The sequence below is a fragment of the Lathyrus oleraceus genome, chromosome 5 (genome assembly GCF_024323335.1).
Source record: "Lathyrus oleraceus cultivar Zhongwan6 chromosome 5, CAAS_Psat_ZW6_1.0, whole genome shotgun sequence".
Classification (NCBI taxonomy): Eukaryota; Viridiplantae; Streptophyta; class Magnoliopsida; order Fabales; family Fabaceae; genus Lathyrus; species Lathyrus oleraceus.
The window spans coordinates 392478288-392501002 of NC_066583.1; the positions used below are offsets into that span (position 1 = coordinate 392478288).

The 22715-nt window shown below is 38.3% G+C and overlaps 1 non-coding gene across 1 annotated transcript; it reads right to left on the minus strand.

The window, feature by feature from the left end:
• Nucleotides 1-3604: 3604 nt before the first annotated feature.
• Nucleotides 3605-3711, minus strand: LOC127088618 (small nucleolar RNA R71). The gene has a single exon (XR_007790447.1). It is a non-coding gene; the product is annotated as a small nucleolar RNA R71 (small nucleolar RNA).
• Between the last annotated feature and the right edge of the window lie 19004 nt (nucleotides 3712-22715).

The window sequence follows — 22715 nt, forward strand, 5'->3', positions numbered from 1 at the left end:
TTTCTTGATCCTAATCACTTCCAACATGTTTTTGAAGCAAGGCCAAGCATAATTGGAATCAAGATCGAGCAAGTTTGAAGCTCCACTGAAGGTGAATTTTCAGAAACTTCATCTCTTCGATTCTCCCCCAATTCTTCACCATTCTTTGAAGCCCCTAAGCATTTTCCCTTCAAATTAGTGTATTCACTTTTCATTTTCCATGGAATTGAGCCTGAACCAGACCGGTGGTGATCACCAGAGAAGATGACCGGAGCTAGGGCTCCGGTGGTGCGTTGGATCAATCCAGGCCATCTGATCTAGTTCCCATGTTCTAATCCCACGCGTCCAAAGTGATTACCATGTGTGTGCACGCAATGACTGTAGTATTTGGTGGAATCGTGCACTTGGCTATCAGATCTGCCACCTGAATTAATGAGGGAGATCTGATGGCCCTTGTTTTCTTTATTTTCTTTTTATTTTCTGAGTTTTTTCATTTAATCCTTTTATTTTGATTAATTCATATTAATTTTATTTTTAATCCAAAAAATATGGGACTTTCACCAGAAATCTTTAAATATTTTCCTCTTTTATTTTCTGAATTAAAATTATTTTTTGATTAATTTTGATATTTTTCATGAATTACTTGTTTTTGTATATATTTTTAATTGTTTAAAAATACTTCTGACTTTTCAAAAATTATGAAATTTTTTGTCTAAGGTCCTTTGACCTTGTTTGACCTAGGATAAATATCTTGACCATTTATTTGGAGTTTTGAAGAGGTTTTAGGTTTTGACCAAACTAAATTTAATTAAAATGCATTTTTAATTTGATTTTTAAATGATTAATTGTGTAGAAATTATGTTGAGCCATTTTTATTGACTTGTGATGTTTGACTATGTGTTTGGGCTTTGGTCAAGGTTGATTTGACTTTTGTTAAGTTAAAATCATTGGATTTAGAGGATTGATGAAATGTACATTTCATCTTCCAAAATGAATGAATCATTTTAATTTGATAAACTTCCTTCCATGACCAATTTGTGTTTCTCTCATCTCCCCTCTCTCTTCATCTTCAATCCCATTCTCTCCCATCCTTTTTCATTGACCAGTGAAATCTCAAGATCCTAAGGCTAATTGGTTCATCAATAACCTTGTGTTAGACGAACCAATACAAGTATGGATGAGATAGGTTCATCCTTCCATCTTGTTTTCTTTTAGTGTGTGGTATTGATAACATGAAATAATATCACATTCTAGGACTCGATTTAATTAAATTATATTATTATTCACTTCAATTTATTTCATTTTATTTGATACTACTTGGTATTTTGCTTTCTATTTATCTCAGGTAGTTTATTTGAAGCACAAGTGAAAAAGGAAGAAAAGGAGGTGCAAAAAGAAATGAAAAGAAGCAAATTCCACCAAGCCAAGGCCCAGCCCAAAAGCACAGGCGCTGCGCCTGTGACGAGCGCCACACAAGGTGTGACGAGCGCCACACAAGGTGTGACGAGCGTCACGCCCTGCCTACTTGTGTTACGAGCGTAACACATGGTGTGACGGACGTCACACCATTCTCCTATATTTTTGGCTTCAGAAGCGCAACAGAGGCACGTTGAAGCCTATTGTTACGCTTGACTATTGGAACGTGAGGATTTTTACACGGAAAGCCTTTGGAAACCGTTACAAAAAGTGAGCAATATAAATAGTGGCTTTTGGCAAACCCTGCAAGCTCTCTCCGCCGTCTCTCTGCTTCGTTCAATTTTTCTCTTCCAGCCGTGCAAGCATACCATTACCTTTTTACAGTTTTTGCTTTATTTGAAATTTTTTATTTTATTTTCCAGCAATTCCTTTAAGCACTTAATTAATTTTTCACACAATAGTTTCTACACCGGAAACTATTGTGTATCTTTTACCGGATCTAACCTTACGTTAGACCCTAGGTTTTTTTATTCCTTCGCTTTTTATTTTCCTGTCCGATTGAAGAATTCAAGAACAAATCCAACCGGTCTGTGGTGGAGTGTTCAAGACTGCTATTAATTACTCAGGTTCTTTAATTATTGTTTGAATTTATATATGCCCTGCTTTATTGTTTATTTATATTATTTGCCTGAGATGGATTTATTTATGCATTGTTTAGGTCTGTTTAACATGTCCGGCTAATTTATTTAGGTATCGGTATGTAAAGTAAGCGGAATGAAGGAATCAAAACTAAGTTGGTTAAATTACGTTTAAAAATAAGGTCACTCTTTTTATGGTCTCAATTTACAGGTTTAATAACAAGGTTTTTGTACGAGAGTAAAAGACATAAAGAAGTTAAATTCAATAGAACGAGAGTTTGAGTTTTTAACTGGACATAGTAAATTGAGCATTAATTCTAGATCAGGGCGAAAGCAATTTTTAGAGTTAATTAAATTCTGATCTTTTTCAAAAAGTATTTTTAAAAGTTAAATGTGAGGACGAGAGTTAAGCATTTGAATTTAATTATATAATCTAAGTCAACAGAGCGAGAGTTTGAGATGAGGGTGTTTATACGATTAGTGTTTTCTTAAAAAGAGTTTCTATAGATTCTGTTGTTTTCAAAAAGTGATTTTGGACTTAACCAATAAGTGACAGCTGCGTTAATATAAAGTCATAGTCTATTCAACAGAGCGAGAGTTTGAGAAAAGACTTTTAATCAATAGTATTTACTGAAAAGATTTATTTTTAAAAACCAAGAAACCAACGAAGATTTGATTCCCTAATTACGACGAACTACATACCGATATCCGCTTAATTGATATTTAATCTATATCTTATTTTAGTTTTAACTTTTCCCCCGAACAATCAAAGTATCATCCGCCTTAGCTTTACGAAGTAACCTTAGATAACGGTATATCGATTCATAAGTCCCTGTGGGATCAATATCTTTTAAAACTACGCGATAGAACTGTGCACTTGCAGTTTGTACCCCAAATTCGACTCATAAAGTCGCGATCAAGTTTTTGGCGCCGTTGCCGGGGACTTTTATTTAGTCGATATCGTAACTCTTCTGTTACGCTGTAGAGACTAAGGCTTATTTTTATTTTTATTTCTTTCGTTGATTTGTATGCCACACACTCGCTCATAAGGCGAGTCGTTCTACTTACGAATCAACAACATCGAACTATATCTCCGAGTCTTACGATGAATTCGGAAATATCGTGCTGCAAACAATCTCCCTCCTATTGAAATTCCTGATCTCAAAAATCTTCTTCCTTCACCGATACCCGAGATGCCAGAACCAGCTCGTGCTCTTCGAGATTACGCCGCTCCATCGCAAGATGAGCCGCATTTGAGTATTGCTCCGCCCGCAATCGAAGCAAACAACTTCGAACTTAAACCTTCACTGTTGCAAGCAGTGCAACAGAACCAATTCTCTGGAAATCCTACCGAGGATCCAAACCTTCATTTATCCGTATTTGTCCAATACGCTGATACTGTTAAAGCTAATGGTGTCACTTCAGAGGCAATTCGACTTCGTCTCTTTCCTTTCTCGTTAAGTGATAGCGCTAGAATATGGCTTCAATCTCTTCCTTCCAACTCAGTCACCACATGGAACGAGTTGAAGAAAGTCTTCCTTGCCCGATATTTTCCGCCGAGCAAAACAACTATGTTAAGAGCCCAGATAAATGGATTTAAACAGAAAGATAACGAGTCTCTTTTCGAAGCATGGGAAAGATACAAAGACATGATGAGACTTTGTCCACACCATGGTTTAGAGGACTGGTTAGTGATTCATACCTTCTATAATGGTCTCTTGTACAACACGAGGTTAACAATAGACGCCGCCGCAGGTAGTGCACTTATGAACAAACCTTACGCTGATGCTTATTAACTTATCGAGAGCATGGCCCAAAACCACTATCAGTGGGGAAGCGAAAGAACAATGGTAGAAAAACCTCAGGCGAAAAGTGGCATGTACGAGATAAGTAACCTTGATCATGTTAATGCAAAAGTGGATGCTCTGGTCCAGAAAATTGAAAGTTTAAATGTATCACCTCCAGCCACTGTGGTTGCCATAACTCAGAATTGCGAAGTCTGTGGAATCCAAGGTCACACTCCTGCAGATTGTCAGCTCCTAACAGGAATCCAAGCAGAGCAAGTAAACTATGCTCAAGGAAATCCCTACTCGCATACCTATAACTCCAACTTGAAGAATCATCCTAATTTTTCATATAAGAGTAATAATGCCTTATACGCGCCTGGACAAGCTCCAAATCAAGCCCCAACTATACCTCCTGGATATCAAAAGCCGATCCCATCTACACCTAACAATAACGTTCCTAGGAAATCCAACTTGGAAATCATGATGGAGAACTTCATAGCTTCTCAACAACAAACCAATAAAGATTTCTTAAACCAGAATGTACACACTGGCAAACAAATAAAACAACTAGCAAGTAAAGTAGATGCCCTGGCTACCCATAACAAAATGCTGGAAACACAAATATCACAAGTAGCTCAACAACAAGCGCCTACTGCTGCCCCAACTGGTACATTTCCTGGACAGCCCCAACCTAACCCGAGAAGCCACGCTCATGCAATCGTATTAAGAAGTGGAACGGAAGTGGAAGGACCGTCTGATCCAAGGATAGAAAACCAAAACTCTAAAAAGTCAACTGAGGAAGAAAATAAACCTAAGGAAAAGGAAGAGAGTAATAAGGAAACCGTAGAAAAGAAAGAACCTTATGTACCTCCACCACCTTATAAACCACCTATCCCTTACCCTCAAAGGCTTATTAAAACCAAAGATGCGAGCCAATTTAAAAATTTTGTTGACTTACTGAAATAATTAAACGTCACAATTCCTTTTATAGAAGCTATTACGCAGATGCCCTCATATGCTAAGTTCTTAAAAGAAATTCTTTCTAATAAAAGGAAACTTGAAGATAGCGAAACCGTTACACCCACTGCTGAATGTAGCGCTATAATCCAGAATATGCCTTCTAAACTTAAAGATCCAAGTAGTTTCTCTATATCCTGTCACATAGGAAAATTTGTCATAGATAAAGCCTTATGCGATTTAGGAGCCGGTATTAGTGTTATGCCTTTATCCATATGCAAGAAACTTGAAATGGGAGAATTAAGACCAACTAAAATGTCTGTGCAACTAGCAGATCGTTCCGTTAGATATCCTGTAGGAATTCTTGAAAACGTTCTCGTGCGCATACGTCAATTCTACATTCCAACCGATTTTATAATTATGGACATTAGAGAAGATGAAGTTACACCCATTATACTGGGAAGACCGTTCTTAGCAACTGCCGGTGCAATCATAGACGTAAAACGAGGACGACTCACTTTCGAAGTAGGAGAAGAGAAAATTGAGTTCATTCTTTCCCAATTTTTGAAAGCACCTGCAATAGAAGACACATGTTACTTCATGGATATCATCGATAAATGCATAAAAGAAACAGAGTTAGAAAATGACAAATCATCTGACTATCTTGTAGAAGACAAACTTAACCAATGTTTAGCAATAACACCGGATCCTACGCAATGCCTTAAGAAACCAACCCTAGACCTGAAAACACTTCCCAAAAATCTGGGATATGAATTCCTAGACTTAGAACTTGAACGACCAGTGATAGTTAATGCAGACCTAGGAAAACTCGAAACAGAAAAACTCCTGCATATCTTAAGAAAATATCCAACCGCACTAGGATACAACATCACCGACCTTAAAGGAATAAGTCCTTCTATTTGTATGCACCGCATCATGCTAGAAGAAGACTGTAAAACTTCTAGGGAACACCAGAGGAGACTAAACCCGATCCTGAGTGAGGTAGTGAAGAAGGAAATAACCAAGTTATTAGAGGCAGGTATCATATATCCTATATCTGATAGCAAATGGGTTAGTCCGGTACACGTAGTACCAAAGAAGGGAGGTATAACAATTATTGAAAATGAAAAAGGAGAAACTATAACTAAACGAATCGAATCGGGATGGAGAATGTGCATTGACTATAGGAAACTAAACAAAGCAACCCGAAAAGATCATTTCCCTTTACCATTCATTGACCAGAGGCCAATACATTTTGGTACTTGTATCGAATAATAAAAAGCATTCTCTTTATTATGGTTGATTAATAAAGTCCCTGGAATAGATAGTCCGTTTAATGTATTAAGTGTGACTTAATCATGAGAACACATTAAACATAAGGACATTATTCCTAAAGTATCCGTAGTCGAGCTTTAGTGTGAAGTGGGATAATATTAAAGCATTAAGACTATTATGTTTGTAGACTGATGATCACATCTCATGGATCATGGATAAAGAGTTATCAAGTCTTAAACATAGGTATGAATATTAGGAGTAATATTTATACCGGATTGACCCGCTATGAGAATACTATATAGAAAATTGTGCAAGGTGTCATAAGTTATTCTCATGGTGATAATAGTGTATTCCACTCTTCGACCTGAAACCACTATGGATCCTAGATGTAGAGTCGAGTGCTTTATTGCTGATCCAACGTTGTCCGTAACTGGATAACCATAAAGACAGTTGATGGGTACTCCACAAAGCATGCTGAGGGACATGAGTGACCTAGATGGAATTTGCCCATCCTGCATAACAGGATAAATGTCTATGGGCCCAATATTGAACTGAACAAGGATGACACGGTCTATGCCTTGTGTTCAATATAGACATAAGGGCAAAAGGGTAATTATACACATAAGTATTATCACAAAAGGAATTGTCAGATCACATGACATTTTCGTGTCTTGGGTAGCAGTGATGTGTTGCTAGATACCGCTCACTGTTTATTATGTTAAATGCGTGATTTAATATAATTGCCAACGTCACGAAAACCTACAGGGTCACACACAAAGGACGGATTGATGAGAGATAGAGTAACTAAGGAATACCGTAAGGTACGGTGCCCTTAAGTGAGTTATAGAGCATCGTAAGGTACAATGTACTTGAGTAGAATACGAAATATGGTAAGGTACCATGAGCTTAAGTGATTTTGGGCATATTATAAGATATGGGCCAAAATACACTTAAGTGGGCTTTTAGCTTGAAGCCCACACAAGTGGTTCTATAAATAGAACCCTTGTGCAGAAGCAAAAAAAATATTGCGGTTGCATTCTTTTCGTTTTCACTCTCTCTGTCTCACTCAAAGTCTTCATTCGTACCAGCTAGCACTGAGATTGAAGGAACCCGTTCGTGTGGACTGAGTAGAGACGTTGTCATCGTTCAACGTTCGTGATCGCTTCGTGGATTTGCATCAAAGGTTTTGATCGTCACAAGAGATCTGCACCAAAGGTTTCAACCGTCACAAGAGGTAAATATTCTATCACTGATCATGACCATTCGTAAGGATCTCTAAAGGAGAATTTATTTTAATTTCCGCTACGCTTTGGGTCGCAATTCTCCTTCAGTGGTATCAGAGCCACTTACGAAACCATGAATCGGATAGCTGTTTAATTTCTATATTAATATGATTAAAAGACAGAATGAATCGATTAATTAAAAGGGTAACTAAATTTGGCATCATGAGCGTACGAGTTGGATGATTGATGTTGACTATGCTTCGGAATCCGACATTAGTATGGTGAAGCAGCGATACATCGATCGTCCATAGGTTACGCAATTGAGACCGATCAACTTATATATGATATAAGTAATCCTAATGCAAAGTACGGTGTATGTGATATACTGTTTCTGTTTCATTCATTCGAACACTAAATGATTGTTTTCCTTTGAGCGATCAATGGTCATTTGCTTCGGAATCCGACATTAGTATGGTGAAGCAATGACCTGTTGATCAATCATACTGAATCAACAATCGAGGTGTGTTTGACGGTCTGAAATTGGCGCATTAGGGTTGGTGACGGCGCAAGGGTTGTGCCGTCAAAGAGTTGTGAATTTAGGGCTTTTGGAACACGTCTGTTGACTGTTCCAAAGTTTGTTATTTTGGCTGCGTGAAGCTCGTGTGACGAGCGTGTTGACTGTTTCAAAGTCTGTTATTTTGGCCGCGTGAAGCTCGTGTGACGAGCGTAACAAGCGTAACAAACTGGATGTGTGACGGTCGTAACACGCCCATGACGGTCGTAACAAGGACGTGACGGTCGTAACATGCCTTGTGACGGTCGTCACACTCACAGAATTCTAGGCGTTTTTTGTTTTTGACCTGTGACGGTCGTAACGTGTCCTGTGACGGTCGTCACACTCACAGAGTCAAAAATTTTGGGGTCTCTGTTTTGTGCCTGCGCAAGAGTTGTGTGGATACAAAAACAATGTCCATTTCAAATGAATTGTTCATTAAAATTTTGGACAGGGGCGCTGCCCCTCCAACCCCGCAAGGGCGCTGCCCCCGGCTAACTCTGCGTAGTGTGACCGGTCGCCGAAATTTAATTTGGTTTTAATTAATTAAAGGAATTAAAATTTAATAATAACAATGTGTTTATTATTATTGCCTTGTGGTGATCAGTTATGGCCTTAGTTGTCCTTTATTTTGTTTTGGGTTCTTAAATACGACCTGCGTGTCGTTCCTCTCCTCTTGATCTCTTAATGTAACTTCTTTTCTCATCTCAAACCCTCGTATGTAAAACGAGTTTCTTCTGGAATGTAATGTTATGAATAAAGAGAAGAAGACAATGTTATGAAGAAAGAGAAGATTTCAATATCAAAAGAGGACAATCTTGAAGATCTTGCTTGGAGAAGCTTAGAGAAGAATTCAATATTTAAAGGAGGACAACCTTGAAGATCTTGCTTGGAGAAGCTTAGATCGTTGTAGGTTAGCTTAGGTTCTCTCATTGGCTTGGGAGAACAATTGCGCTAGGGGCCATAACTGTTTCATTTTGTTTGTATGTATGTTGATGCATGTGAATGTATGTTGATGCATGTGAGAGACGATTTATATGATAAACAAGCCGGTGAGATCATAACAATTGCAATTCCCTCAAACTAAAATATTAAGTTTATGCTTTCCAAGTTTTAACACTCATCAAGACTAGTAATGGATAATGTAGGTTTCGCCTACGCGAGGTGCATGATCTATATATTAGTAAGGTGCGATGGGATAATTGTAATATCCAACTGTTAAAACAATGGGTCAAACTTAACTAAACAAATTATAATAAGATTATATGTGTTTGCTTTCCAAGTTTTAGCACTCATCAAGACTGGTATCGGATATGTAGGTTTCGCCTACGCGAGGTGCATGTTTTGTATTAGTTAAGGTGCGATGGGATAATTGTAATATCCAACTGCTAAAACGATGAGTCAAACTTGATTATAATTTTCTTATATATGTTTAGAAGCAAGAGTTGGGAATAATCCATATGATGGATTGGAATAAGGAGTTATTCACCCAATTGAAATTTTCGAGAGTTGTATGAGATACAATTGGAAGGAGTTCCTACCTAAATAACCTAGTTTTGTGTAATCCGCCTACGCGGACTTAGAACGAAGTGAAATATGAATCTCGACCCACTAGAAAATCTTCCAACGGGATTTTCCGAATTAAATGATGAGGGTCATTTGTTTTGAGTAAAATAGTGGGAGCATATTTAATTAAAGGCCTGATTAAATATGTCAATGATACTTATATTTTCATTAATCCTTATGTAGATTACCATGACAACGAACACCTCTAACAACATCTTGAGATCAATCCTTGATAAGGAAAAATTGTCTGGGACAAATTTTCTGGATTGACACCGAAACCTGAGGATTGTCCTCAAACATAATAGAAAGCTGTATGTCTTGGAGACACCTGTTCCTGAAGAGGAACCTCCTAGTTCTGCACCTAAGGCAGAAAGAGATGCTTATAAGAAGCATGTCGATGATGCCAACGAAACTGCTTGTCTCATGCTGGATGTCATGAACTCAGAGTTGCAAAAGCAACATGAGAACATGACAGCGTTCGATATGATCGAACACATGAAGATGCTCTATCAAGAGCAAGCAAGGCATGAGAGGTTTGAAGTTTCAAAACCCTTTTTCAAGGCAAGTTAGCTGAGGGAGCCCCTATAAGTCCCCATGTGCTCAAGATGATTGGGTATATGGAAAAGCTTGAAAGGTTGGGTTTTCCCCTCGGAAAGGAACTTGCGACTGATTTGGTCTTGCAATCGTTGCCAGATAGTTTCAGTCAATTTGTCCTAAATTTCAATATGATTGATATGGACAAATCTCTTTCTGAACTGCTCGCCATGTTAAGAACTGCCGAGCAGAATCTGAAGACAAAAGGGAAGTCCATTCTGATGATCGGAAATGGAAAGAGACAGAACAAAAGGCCCACCAGGCAGGGTGATAAAGGGAAGGGCAAGGAAGTTGCCAAACCCAGACCCACTGTTACTGTTTTAAGGCCTAGTGGAGGCATAACAAAGGCAGGCACCTGCTTCCATTGCGGTAAGACCGGACACTGGAAGAGAAACTGCCCAAAGTACTTGGAAGATGACAAAATCTCCATTCACAGGAAAAGGTGAAAGAGCTAATGATCTTTTGGCCCTCATACATACTGATGTATGTGGACCACTGAACATTCCAGCCAAAGGAGGTTTTCAGTACTTCATTTATCGATGATTTCAGTAGATATGGTTATGTGTATTTAATGAAACACAAATCAGTGTCCTTTGAAAAGTTCAAGGAATTCAAGAATGAAGTACAAAACCAACTAGGTAAGAATATTAAAACTCTTCGATCAGATCGAGGCGGTGAGTATTTAAGCCTAAAGTTTGATGACCATCTGAAAGAGTGTGGGATCCTATCCCAACTTACTCCTCCTGGAACACCACAATGGAATGGTGTATCTGAGAGAAGAAATCGAACCCTGTTAGACATGGTCCGATCCATGATGAGTCACGCCGATCTTCCAAACTCCATTTGGGGACATGCACTATTGACAGCAGCTTACACACTTAACCGTGTTCCATCCAAAAAGGTTGAGAAGACACCATATGAGATATGGAGTGGTAAGAAACCACATATGTCTTACATAAAGATTTGGGGTTGCGAGGTTTATGTGAAATGACAAGTTTCAACTAAGCTTGAGCCCAAATCTGACAAATGCTTATTTGTGGGGTATCCTAAAGAAACAAGAGGATATTATTTCTACAATCCTTCTGAGGGCAAAATGTTTGTCGCTCGAACCTGAGTTTTCCTAGAGAGGGATTTTATTTCCAAAGGAATCAGTGGGAGGAAAGTAGAACTTGAAGAAATTCAAGAATCACAAATTATCGATACACCTATGGAGGAATTAGAGCAGGAAACACAAGTGGTTGTGTAAGAGCAACCTGCTCAAGTAGAACAAGACCAGCGTAGGTCAGGCAGGATACGTCACCTACCTGAGATATATGGATATCTGATCAAGGTGATGTATTACTCATGGATCAAGATGAGCCTGTGACCTACTCATGGAATCTTCGCCTTGATGAAACAGTAAAACTGTATGGATTCATCAAGAACGAAGATGAGCCTTGTGTCTACAAGAAGGTTAGTGGGAGCATGATCGTATTCCTGGTATTATATGTAGATGACATATTACTTATTGGAAACGATATCCCTACCCTGCAACAAGCAAAGTCTTGGGTGGGGAAATGCTTATCTATGAAGGACCTAGGTGAAGCAGCCTATATATTAGGAATCAGAATCTATAGAGATAGATCATAAAATGCTTGGCCTAAGTCAGAGTACATAGACAAGGTGCTGAGACGCTTTAATATGAATGATTCCAATGGTTATGTGTTTTGCTGAAATGGTGGCGCTGTGAGCTTGAAAAGTTCAAAGCAAGATACAGTTGCTGAATCTACAACCGAGGCCGAGTATATTGCTGCCTCAAGTGCAGCAAAGGAAGCTGTTTGGATCAAAAAGTTCATTGGTGAACTTGGCATAGTCCCTAGCATTGTGGATCCCATTGGTCTCTATTATGATAACAATGGTGCTATCGCATAAGCTAAGGAGCCTAGATCTCACCGACGATCCAAACACATACTTAGACGTTGTGTGAGAATATGTAGAGTACCTACACTTGACAATATAGCTGACCCACTGACAAAGCCTCTTGCGCAGCAGAAGCATGATGGCCATACTAGATCAATGGGCATAAGGGGTATACCTGATTGGCTCTAGTGCTAGTGGGAGATTGTTGGTGTAAGCCCTAGAGGCCAATACATTTTGGTACTTGTATCGAATAATAAAAGGCATTCTCTTTATTATGGTTGATTAATAAAGTCCCTGGAATAGATAGTCCGTTTAATGTATTAAGTGTGACTTAATCATGAGAACACATTAAACATAAGGACATTATTCCTAAAGTATCCGTAGTCGAGCTTTAGTGTGAAGTGGGATAATATTAAAGCATTAAGACTATTATGTTTGTAGACTGATGATCACATCTCATGGATCATGGATAAAGAGTTATCAAGTCTTAAACATAGGTATGAATATTAGGAGTAATATTTATACCGGATTGACCCGCTATGAGAATACTATATAGAAAGTTGTGCAAGGTGTCATAAGTTATTCTCATGGTGATAATAGTGTATTCCACTCTTCGACCTGAAACCACTATGAATCCTAGATGTAGAGTCGAGTGCTTTATTGCTGATCCAACGTTGTTCGTAACTGGATAACCATAAAGACAGTTGATGGGTACTCCACAAAGCATGCTGAGGGACATGAGTGACCTAGATGGAATTTGCCCATCCTGCATAACAGGATAAATGTCTATGGGCCCAATATTGAACTGGACAAGGATGACACGGTATATGCCTTGTGTTCAATATAGACATAAGGGCAAAAGGGTAATTATACACATAAGTATTATCACAGAAGGAATTGTCAGATCACATGACATTTTCGTGTCTTGGGTAGCAGTGATGTGTTGCTAGATACCGCTCACTGTTTATTATGTTAAATGCGTGATTTAATATAATTGCCAACGTCACGAAAACCTACAGGGTCACACACAAAGGACGGATTGATGAGAGATAGAGTAACTAAGGAATACCGTAAGGTACGGTGCCCTTAAGTGAGTTATAGAGCATCGTAAGGTACAATGTACTTGAGTAGAATACGAAATATGGTAAGGTACCATGAGCTTAAGTGATTTTGGGCATATTATAAGATATGGGCCAAAATACACTTAAGTGGGCTTTTAGCTTGAAGCCCACACAAGTGGTTCTATAAATAGAACCCTTGTGCAGAAGCAAAAAAAATATTGCGGTTGCATTCTTTTCGTTTTCACTCTCTCTCTCTCTCACTCAAAGCCTTCATTCGTACCAGCTAGCACTGAGATTGAAGGAACCCATTCGTGTGGACTGAGTAGAGACGTTGTCATCGTTCAACGTTCGTGATCGCTTCGTGGATTTGCATCAAAGGTTTTGATCGTCACAAGAGATCTGCACCAAAGGTTTCAACCGTCACAAGAGGTAAATATTCTATCACTGATCATGACCATTCGTAAGGATCTCTAAAGGAGAATTTATTTTAATTTCCGCTGCGCTTTGGGTCGCAATTCTCCTTCACTGTGGGTGCTGTTTTAGGACAACGAAAGGATAAAAAGCTTCACGTCATATACTACGCAAGTAGAACTCTAGATGAAGCACAAATGAATTACGCCACAACCGAGAAAGAACTTTTAGCAGTAGTATTTGCGCTAGATAAATTTCGTTCTTACTTGGTCGGAGCCAAAATAATCATTTACACTGACCACGCTGCTATCAAGTACCTCTTAACAAAAAAGGATGCTAAACCTAGACTCCTAAGGTGGATCTTGTTGCTACAAGAGTTCGATTTGGAAATCAAAGATAAAAAAGGAACTGAAAACGTAGTAGCATATCACCTCTCTAGACTTGAAAACATGGAACCAGAAAGAACATCGATCAACGATGATTTCTCGTACGATAAACTTATAGCTACTTTGGAAGAAAATAAAGCTGATAAACAGGTAGAAACCACCTTAGCTATATCTGTTACACCATGGTACGCTGATCTCGTCAATTATTTAGCTGCCGGAATAGTCCCACCTACTTTATCCTACCAGCAAAAGAAACGATTCTTCTATGACATAAAACACTATTACTGGGATGACCCTTTACTTTTCAAAAGAGGCCCTGATGGTATTTTCCGTCGGTGTATACCTGAAGAAGAGGTAGAAAATATAATCCAACACTGTCACTCCGCTCCTTATGATGGATATGCAAGTACATCCAAGACCTGCTCCAAAATCCTACAAGCCGGTTTTTATTGGCCGAATATATGGAAGGATGTGCATGCGGCTATCAAGAAATGTGATAGATGTCAACGCACAGGAAACATATCTAGACGTGACAAGATGCCACAAAAAGGCATTTTGGAAGTAGAGATTTTCGACGTGTGGGGAATAGACTTCATGGGACCTTTCCCACCTTCTTTCGGTAACAAGTACATACTCGTAGCGGTTGACTACGTATCAAAATGGATTGAAGCTATAGCTTCTCCAACAAACGACACGCGAGTGGTAACTAGACTCTTTAAGAATATAATATTTCCAAGATTTGGGGTCCCGAGAATAGTAGTCAGTGATGGTGGATCGCATTTCATATCTAAGATACTCGAAAAACTACTGTTTAAGTATGGTGTGAGACATAGAGTAGCAACACCTTACCACCCTCAAACCAGTGGGCAAGTGGAAGTGTCTAACAGAGAAATCAAACAAATATTGGAAAAAACAGTCGCCACCTCAATGAAAGACTGGTCATTGAAATTACCAGAAGCTTTATGGGCATATCGAACCGCTTACAAAACTCCCATAGGGACAACCCCATTCAAGCTTATTTATGGAAAATCCTGCCACCTCTCGGTAGAATTAAAACATAAAGCCTACTGGGCTATTAAAAATCTAAATTTAAACTATAAGGCCGCCGGTGAAAAGCGAATCCTTGATATAAACGAACTAGAGGAACTTCGACAAGACGCTTACGAAAATGCCAGAATCTACAAAGAAAGAACAAAACAATGGCATGACAAGCGCATATCAAGGAAAATCTTCAAACAAGGCGATACATTCCTGTTATTTAACTCTAGGCTAAAGTTATTCCCGGGAAAACTACGATCTAGATGGTCAGGTCCTTTCCAAATCACCAATGTCTTTCCTAGTGGAGCGGTAGAAATTAAAGGCAAATCTATGGAACCATTTACCGTAAACGGGCAACGTCTAAAACATTATCACTATGCAGAAAACAATGAAGATTCGCAAGTCTTGCACTTAGACGTAATGCCTCCAGACTTTATAGATTATATTTGATAGTTTTTATGTCGAGCTTGCGACATTAAACAAAGCGCTTAGTGGGAGACAACCCACAAATTTTTATTTTATTTTTATTTCTTCTTTAATTATTCTTTTTCTTTTAAATTCTATTTAGTATTCATTCTTAATTTACTTCAACTTATAAAATTTTTCTTTCTTTCGGCATTTGGCCAAATCCTGACTAAAACTCTTGTTTTTCTTTTCTCTAGCTAACACTAACCTGATGGGACAAATTGGTCGTATGGGTATCAAATTCAGAGGGAAAGCTCAGAAACAAAAGTTTGAGGAACTAGCAGCGAGAGAGATGCTACCTAGTTTGTATGCTGATGATTGGGCAATGACTGCCCTTGGACTAAGAGAGAGTGTCCTGTATTTGCTGAGTCAGATAGGGTGGGAAACCACTCCTATTCGAAGACAATTCGTCACCTACCGGAGACTGACACTAGAATTCCTTAGCTCTCTTATCTATCTACCTAGCCATGGAAAACGAATAAGCATAGGTTTCATCCAGTTCAGTATGTTCAACATGGAGTATCAATTTAACATTCGAGACTTTACCAACCTTTTAGGTTTCCCTACCTCCCTTGATACATTCACAGTGAGCCAATAAGACCTTTTTGAATATAGAGAACTTGAATATTTTTGGAGAAGCTTGACTGGAAATGACGATCCCGAGGAACATGAGTTTCTTTCTGGAAACATACATAACCTGGCCTTTCGTTATTTCCATAAGATCCTGGCCCACACCCTTTTCGGGAAGAAGTCAAACAGTACCTCAGTTTCACGTGATGAACTCTTCATCATATTTTGTGCTTCCCAGAACCGTCCAGTAAACGGTGCCACTTTTATGTTGGCAAATTTTGACCACCTCATCCAAGATGAACGAGCACCAATTCAAATAGGCGGATTGATAACCATGATTGGTAATGCTATCGGATTACGTCAGCATATGCTTGACTTAAGCCCTTTTAGTGGCATTGAGACTATGAGTATACCTTTCCTCTTCAACACTATGTTTATAGCGAACCTAGGGCCTGAAGAGTTTGAGCTTATAATTAACAACCAAGTTCTTTGCCTATTCACCTTGCCTAGTCCGAGGACTAGTGTTCATAACCGCAGTAACTGGCTCTACAACCTGAACGGAACACCTTCTCCTGCTAGATCTACTGAATCCATCCAGGACTATGAGATTTGTGACGACCAGATCCCTTATGCTGAATCTGACCCGCAGACACCATCTGGTTATTATGATATTGACCCTCCTCCTCAACCTGTCCCGACCAAAGAGTCGGCAATACCCGATCTTAGACATCATATGCCCGGAGATAATTATAACACCATCATTCAAGCTTTGATGTCAGAACAGGATGCCCTCAGAGAAGAGCTAGCTAATATGGGACAAGAATTTCTGGGATACATGAGCACTATGACAACTCAATTCCATGAGTTGCTAAACCATGTTAACTCCTTTGCTCCTCCGGCCAGAGATCGTGCGGATGGATAGAAGTTGTTTTTCTTAGTTATTTAGTTTTAGTTAGATTATTCATTAATGTTGTTTCAAATTATGTTCGTATCTGTTTTTCTTTCGCATGTTTGCTTTTGTCTTCCAATGTTACATTATGATTATTTTATGAAGCTATTGATCTATTTTACTTTATTATGACTTATGCAATATCTATCAATAATGCTCTCTACTGTTACTACCTACATGACTTATTAAAGATATATATATATATATATTATGGAAAGTAGAATAGCATGCAAGGCAATTTAAAATTATCACAATAGCAAAATAAAATAAAACATATGCATAACAAAATAACAACAATAAAATATAATGGTAAAAACAAAGTACGTTGCCAGAATGACTGTGTGACGAGAGTCACACAATCCATGACGGACGTCACACCGAGTGCCTGTCACGCCCGTAACACCCCTGTCACGAGCGTGACACCGTCTAGCTATGTGAACGTTACTAACCGTTGGGACACGACCGTTACACCACTTCACCTTTTTACCTTCCCCATTTATTCACATTTACCAACATTTATTTACTTTTCAACCACTCCCTTTCCAACTTCCAATTTTTTTTCCTATAAATACCCACCATACCTTTCTTCATACACCACAAACCATTCTATAAAATACATTTCATCTTCTTACCTTCTACTTCTTTCAAACCACTTATCGATATGGCGGGCAACCAAGCTTTTGGAAATATCATCTTCCGATCCGAAGATGATAATTATCAAAGGGAGCAATTCGAGCGTTTTCAACAGCGAGGCGTCCAATCCACCAGGTACCCTGATTTAACTTGTTTACAACAATTAGGATTACTTCAAGGTATAAAATGGATGCTCCGCCTTGCTGGTTTAACCTTTCTGTGCACTCACAATCAACCTACCTATCCATCCCTAACCTTAGAATTTTTAAGTTCCTATTCGTACAACACTCCCACCGGTGAAGATGAGTACTTAACCGGTACCGCAACCTTCCGTTTGTTCAACACCGAGTACTCCCTATCCCAAAACCAATTGAGTACCATGCTACAGTTCCCCGTAGAAGGTCAAGTCCACCCGAGAATCCCTCCGAATTCCCAGTGGCACATACACGCCTTCGACCTCTTTAGGAAAATATCCGGTGTAGAAACCAACAACTGGGATGTGCTCCTTGCTTCCCATATACATAACCCAACCATCCGGTACTTTATCCGCATCCTGCAAAACACAGTTTTTGGAAGACCGAACAACAGCAAAGTAAATGCCAAGGAATTATTCTTCCTCCAATGTGTCTTTGAAAGCGATACTCAGGTAAACGCTGCCTCCTTCCTATTTCATCACATCCGCACCCTATGTGCTAGAGGTCGTCAACCTTTTGTAATAGGTGGACTAATAACCACAATAGCACTTAGCTTAAACCTAGGGGACCGACTCCAAAATTTAGAATCTTTACCTCCCGTATCTATGGATGTAAGTTACTGTCGGTCCAGCCGTCTAATCAAAAACAGAGTAGGCGGAGGGTATTACCTTATGGTGAACAACCAGGAAGTCCCAAACGTTGTTCTACCCAACATTTCCCTAACAGATGTCACCAATCCCAACCGCCACATCTATGATCTGAATGCTCCCGAAGCCACCGAGCCGACACAAGCAAACCCGCCTTCAAGCGAGTTCGCCGAAATGGAGCAGGGTGATCAAGTTCCTGCACAACAATCAGTCCCGCTCAACCCTTCCGATAATGCAGCTGGTCCATCCTCACGACGTCGTCGACGAAGAAGGCCAGCAACCAACGACGACATCATGGATGCTATCGATGGTATGCAAGCGCAGAATCTCGAAGTGATGCAGATGATGCGCCAGATGCAACAACAACAGGAAGCGAGGAATGCAATAACCGATCAGCGGTTCGCTCAATTGCTCAGCAGGTTTGATGATTTGGAAGTACGTCAAAGATCACCAGGTCCAAGAACACGCGGCGGAAGGCAACATTGACTCTAGTTTCTTTTTTTCTTTTTGTATTTCTTTTGTTTTCTCTGAAACATTGGGGACAATGTTTCATTTAAGTGTGGGGGGGAAAACCTTGTTCTTTAAACTTTCCCTTTTCAAGTACGTTATCTTTCCTTTCAATGTTATTTCCCTTTCTATTATATTTTAAAAAAAATACTTATTATAATATATATTTATTCTAATTTAAGTCCCTAGTGTGAGAAATTTCTATTATCTATTCCCTCAAATTTTCATGAGCCATAACAAAAATTCAACAAACTCAGTAAGTATAAAGGTTGCCTATTTCATCAAACCTGAAAAAAAATTAAGATAAAAAAATTATTACCGCCCCAACACTCTAAACAAACCTCAACATGTTAGATCAGAAAGGTACCTGTTATACAAGTCCCTGGACTTTTAACTTTATAGTAACCCCGAGTAGTTTATACAAGAAGTCAGCACCATCTCAATAGCAAACTACGTGGAGGGCCGATGAATATAAGTGAATGATTCCCAAAATAAAAAAATATATATCAGGAAATGCACTAACTAAGTTAGGTGATCCTTACCAGATCATTTAATCTAAAGGCTACAGATCATACAAAAACATAATACGAAAGATCCATTATGAGTTGGTTCAGCAGGTATCTGGTGCTGAACTTGGTAGGGCGGACTACGGTCCGATCCCCCGCAATTTGCAATGGACCAAATAACGAAGTTATCCGACTAATGTACCAGAGCTTCAAGCTAAAAAGGGGATCAAAATCACTAATCGGTCCCTCCACTATGTGCGCGAAACGATAAAGGGCTTAATGTGATTTCGCTAGAATGAAAACGGGTGAAAAAAAGAGTGAAAGAACTAGGCTAGCTATAATGGCATGACTCGAACTGGTTTGCATAAGGTGAGGTTACCTGAGGTTGTAACGGTAGTTGTTGATGTCAAGATTAAACTCAAGTTACTCCTAAACAAAATCTACTTGCAACCTAGTACGAATTGATGTGTGTTTTGAAATTTCATCTGGCTAAATGTTTAAACGATTTCTATATTGTATTTTGCTTGAGGACAAGCAAAGGTCTAAGTATGGGGGAGTTTGATAACATGAAATAATATCACATTCTAGGACTCGATTTAATTAAATTATATTATTATTCACTTTAATTTATTTCATTTTATTCGATACTACTTGGTATTTTGCTTTCTATTTATCTCAGGTAGTTTATTTGAAGCACAAGTGAAAAAGGAAGAAAAGGAGTTGCAAAAAGAAATGAAAAGAAACAAATTCCACCATGCCAAGGCCCAGCCCAAAAGCACAGGCGCTGCGCCTGTGACGAGCGCCACACAAGGTGTGACGAGCGTCACGCCCTGCCTACTTGTGTTACGAGCGTAACACATGGTGTGACGGACGTCACACCATTCTCCTATATTTTTGGCTTCAGAAGCGCAACAGAGGCACGTTGAAGCCTATTGTTACGCTTGACTATTGGAACGTGAGGATTTTTACACGGAAAGCCTTTGGAAACCATTACAAAAAGTGAGCAATATAAATAGTGGCTTTTGGCAAACCCTGCAAGCTCTCTCCGCCGTCTCTCTGCTTCGTTCAATTTTTCTCTTCCAGCCGTGCAAGCATACCATTACCTTTTTACAGTTTTTGCTTTATTTGAAATTTTTTATTTTATTTTCCAGCAATTCCTTTAAGCACTTAATTAATTTTTCACACAATAGTTTCTACACCGGAAACTATTGTGTATCTTTTACCGGATCTAACCTTACGTTAGACCCTAGGTTTTTTTATTCCTTCGCTTTTTATTTTCCTGTCCGATTGAAGAATTCAAGAACAAATCCAACCGGTCTGTGGTGGAGTGTTCAAGACTGCTATTAATTACTCAGGTTCTTTAATTATTGTTTGAATTTATATATGCCCTGCTTTATTGTTTATTTATATTATTTGCCTGAGATGGATTTATTTATGCATTGTTTAGGTCTGTTTAACATGTCCGGCTAATTTATTTAGGTATCGGTATGTAAAGTAAGCGGAATGAAGGAATCAAAACTAAGTTGGTTAAATTACGTTTAAAAATAAAGTCACTCTTTTTATGGTCTCAATTTACAGGTTTAATAACAAGGTTTTTGTACGAGAGTAAAAGACATAAAGAAGTTAAATTCAATAGAACGAGAGTTTGAGTTTTTAACTGGACATAGTAAATTGAGCATTAATTCTAGATCAGGGCGAAAGCAATTTTTAGAGTTAATTAAATTCTGATCTTTTTCAAAAAGTATTTTTAAAAGTTAAATGTGAGGACGAGAGTTAAGCATTTGAATTTAATTATATAATCTAAGTCAACAGAGCGAGAGTTTGAGACGAGGGTGTTTAAACGATTAGTGTTTTCTTAAAAAGAGTTTCTATAGATTCTGTTGTTTTCAAAAAGTGATTTTGGACTTAACCAATAAGTGACAGCTGCGTTAATATAAAGTCATAGTCTATTCAACAGAGCTAGAGTTTGAGAAAAGACTTTTAATCAATAGTATTTACTGAAAAGATTTATTTTAAAAAACCAAGAAACCAACGAAGATTTGATTCCCTAATTACGACGAACTACATACCGATATCCGCTTAATTGATATTTAATCTATATCTTATTTTAGTTTTAAGTTTTCCCCCGAACAATCAAAACTTGATCGCGACTTTATGAGTCATTTACTTTATGCAATTTAAATTCAAGTCATTTACCATTTCATTTGTCATTTACATATCATTTAACTTGTTTATGTTTATGTCATTTTCACTTTGCTCACTTGAGCCATATATTGTGATTGTATATATTTGTTTCTGCACTTTGTTTTGTGTTTGTGGTCTTAGGACCTTAAAATACTTAATAAACAACAAAAACCCTAAAAAATATTTGTGTGGACTGTTGGATTGGATTTGAGATTTTGGACTTAGAATTAGGCAACATTCCCTATGCAAAAGGACTTGTCCAATGCCAACATTTCTGAGACCAAGTTATTGTGATTTGAGCTTTCATCTGATGCAAGTCTTGTAATTCATTTGATTTCATCTGCTACATGATCTTAATGAAACTGTTACTTTGAACCTATATCTAATGTTTTATTCTGAGTTAATCAAGGAGTATTTCTTCTGATACATGAGGAGGAAAGGAAGACTTTTAGCTATGAAGTTTCTTGCTTGGATATGGTCATCTTTACTTGATGCCTTGCTCTTGATATTGCTAATGGCTTGCTGATTATTGTTTGATTCAAAGTCCAAAGGGAAAATGGGTTTTCTATATGGAATTCTTGTATGTTGGATTGCATCCCATTGGTCAGATCTTTTCAACTTTTAACTTTTAATTTTATGCTTAGGATTAGTCTCTTCATCTCCTCCCTCCCCCTTTTCAAAAATCTTCTTTGCTTGTGATTTCTAAACTTAGACCTTATTGCAAATTAGAAACTTTGGCCTCATGCCATTGCATTTTTTTAACTCTTTTCTTAAATAAAACTTGTAAATAAATCTAATCATATTGACTTAAAATTATAAAATACACAAAAGAACTAACACTCATTCAAACTCTTTTAGGCTCCTTTATTCCTCTTTTAAGCTTTATTTTTTATTAAAAGCAATCCACTCATTTTGAAATTGATACCATGAACTACGAGGTTTTGACCCCTCATTTTTATGTTGGTACGAAGGCACAAGTCCGAAGGTCTTGTCAAACACAAAAATATAATTAATGAACTCTTTTCTCACCCCCCACACTCTATTTATTGCAAACATCTTTTATACCAAAACACATACACACATAAAAAAGGGCTTCCTAGGAGTACCTAGGACACCTTCCCTCTGTGTAACCAACCCCCTTATCTGTAATCTCTGGAATTTTATTAGTTTTGATTTGAAAACTTCTTATCTTTGGGTTTTGTTTGTACTTTTCCCTTTTCCTTTGGAAACAATAAAAGTGTGGTGGCAACTCTGGTTTTATTGACGTTAAGTTTATC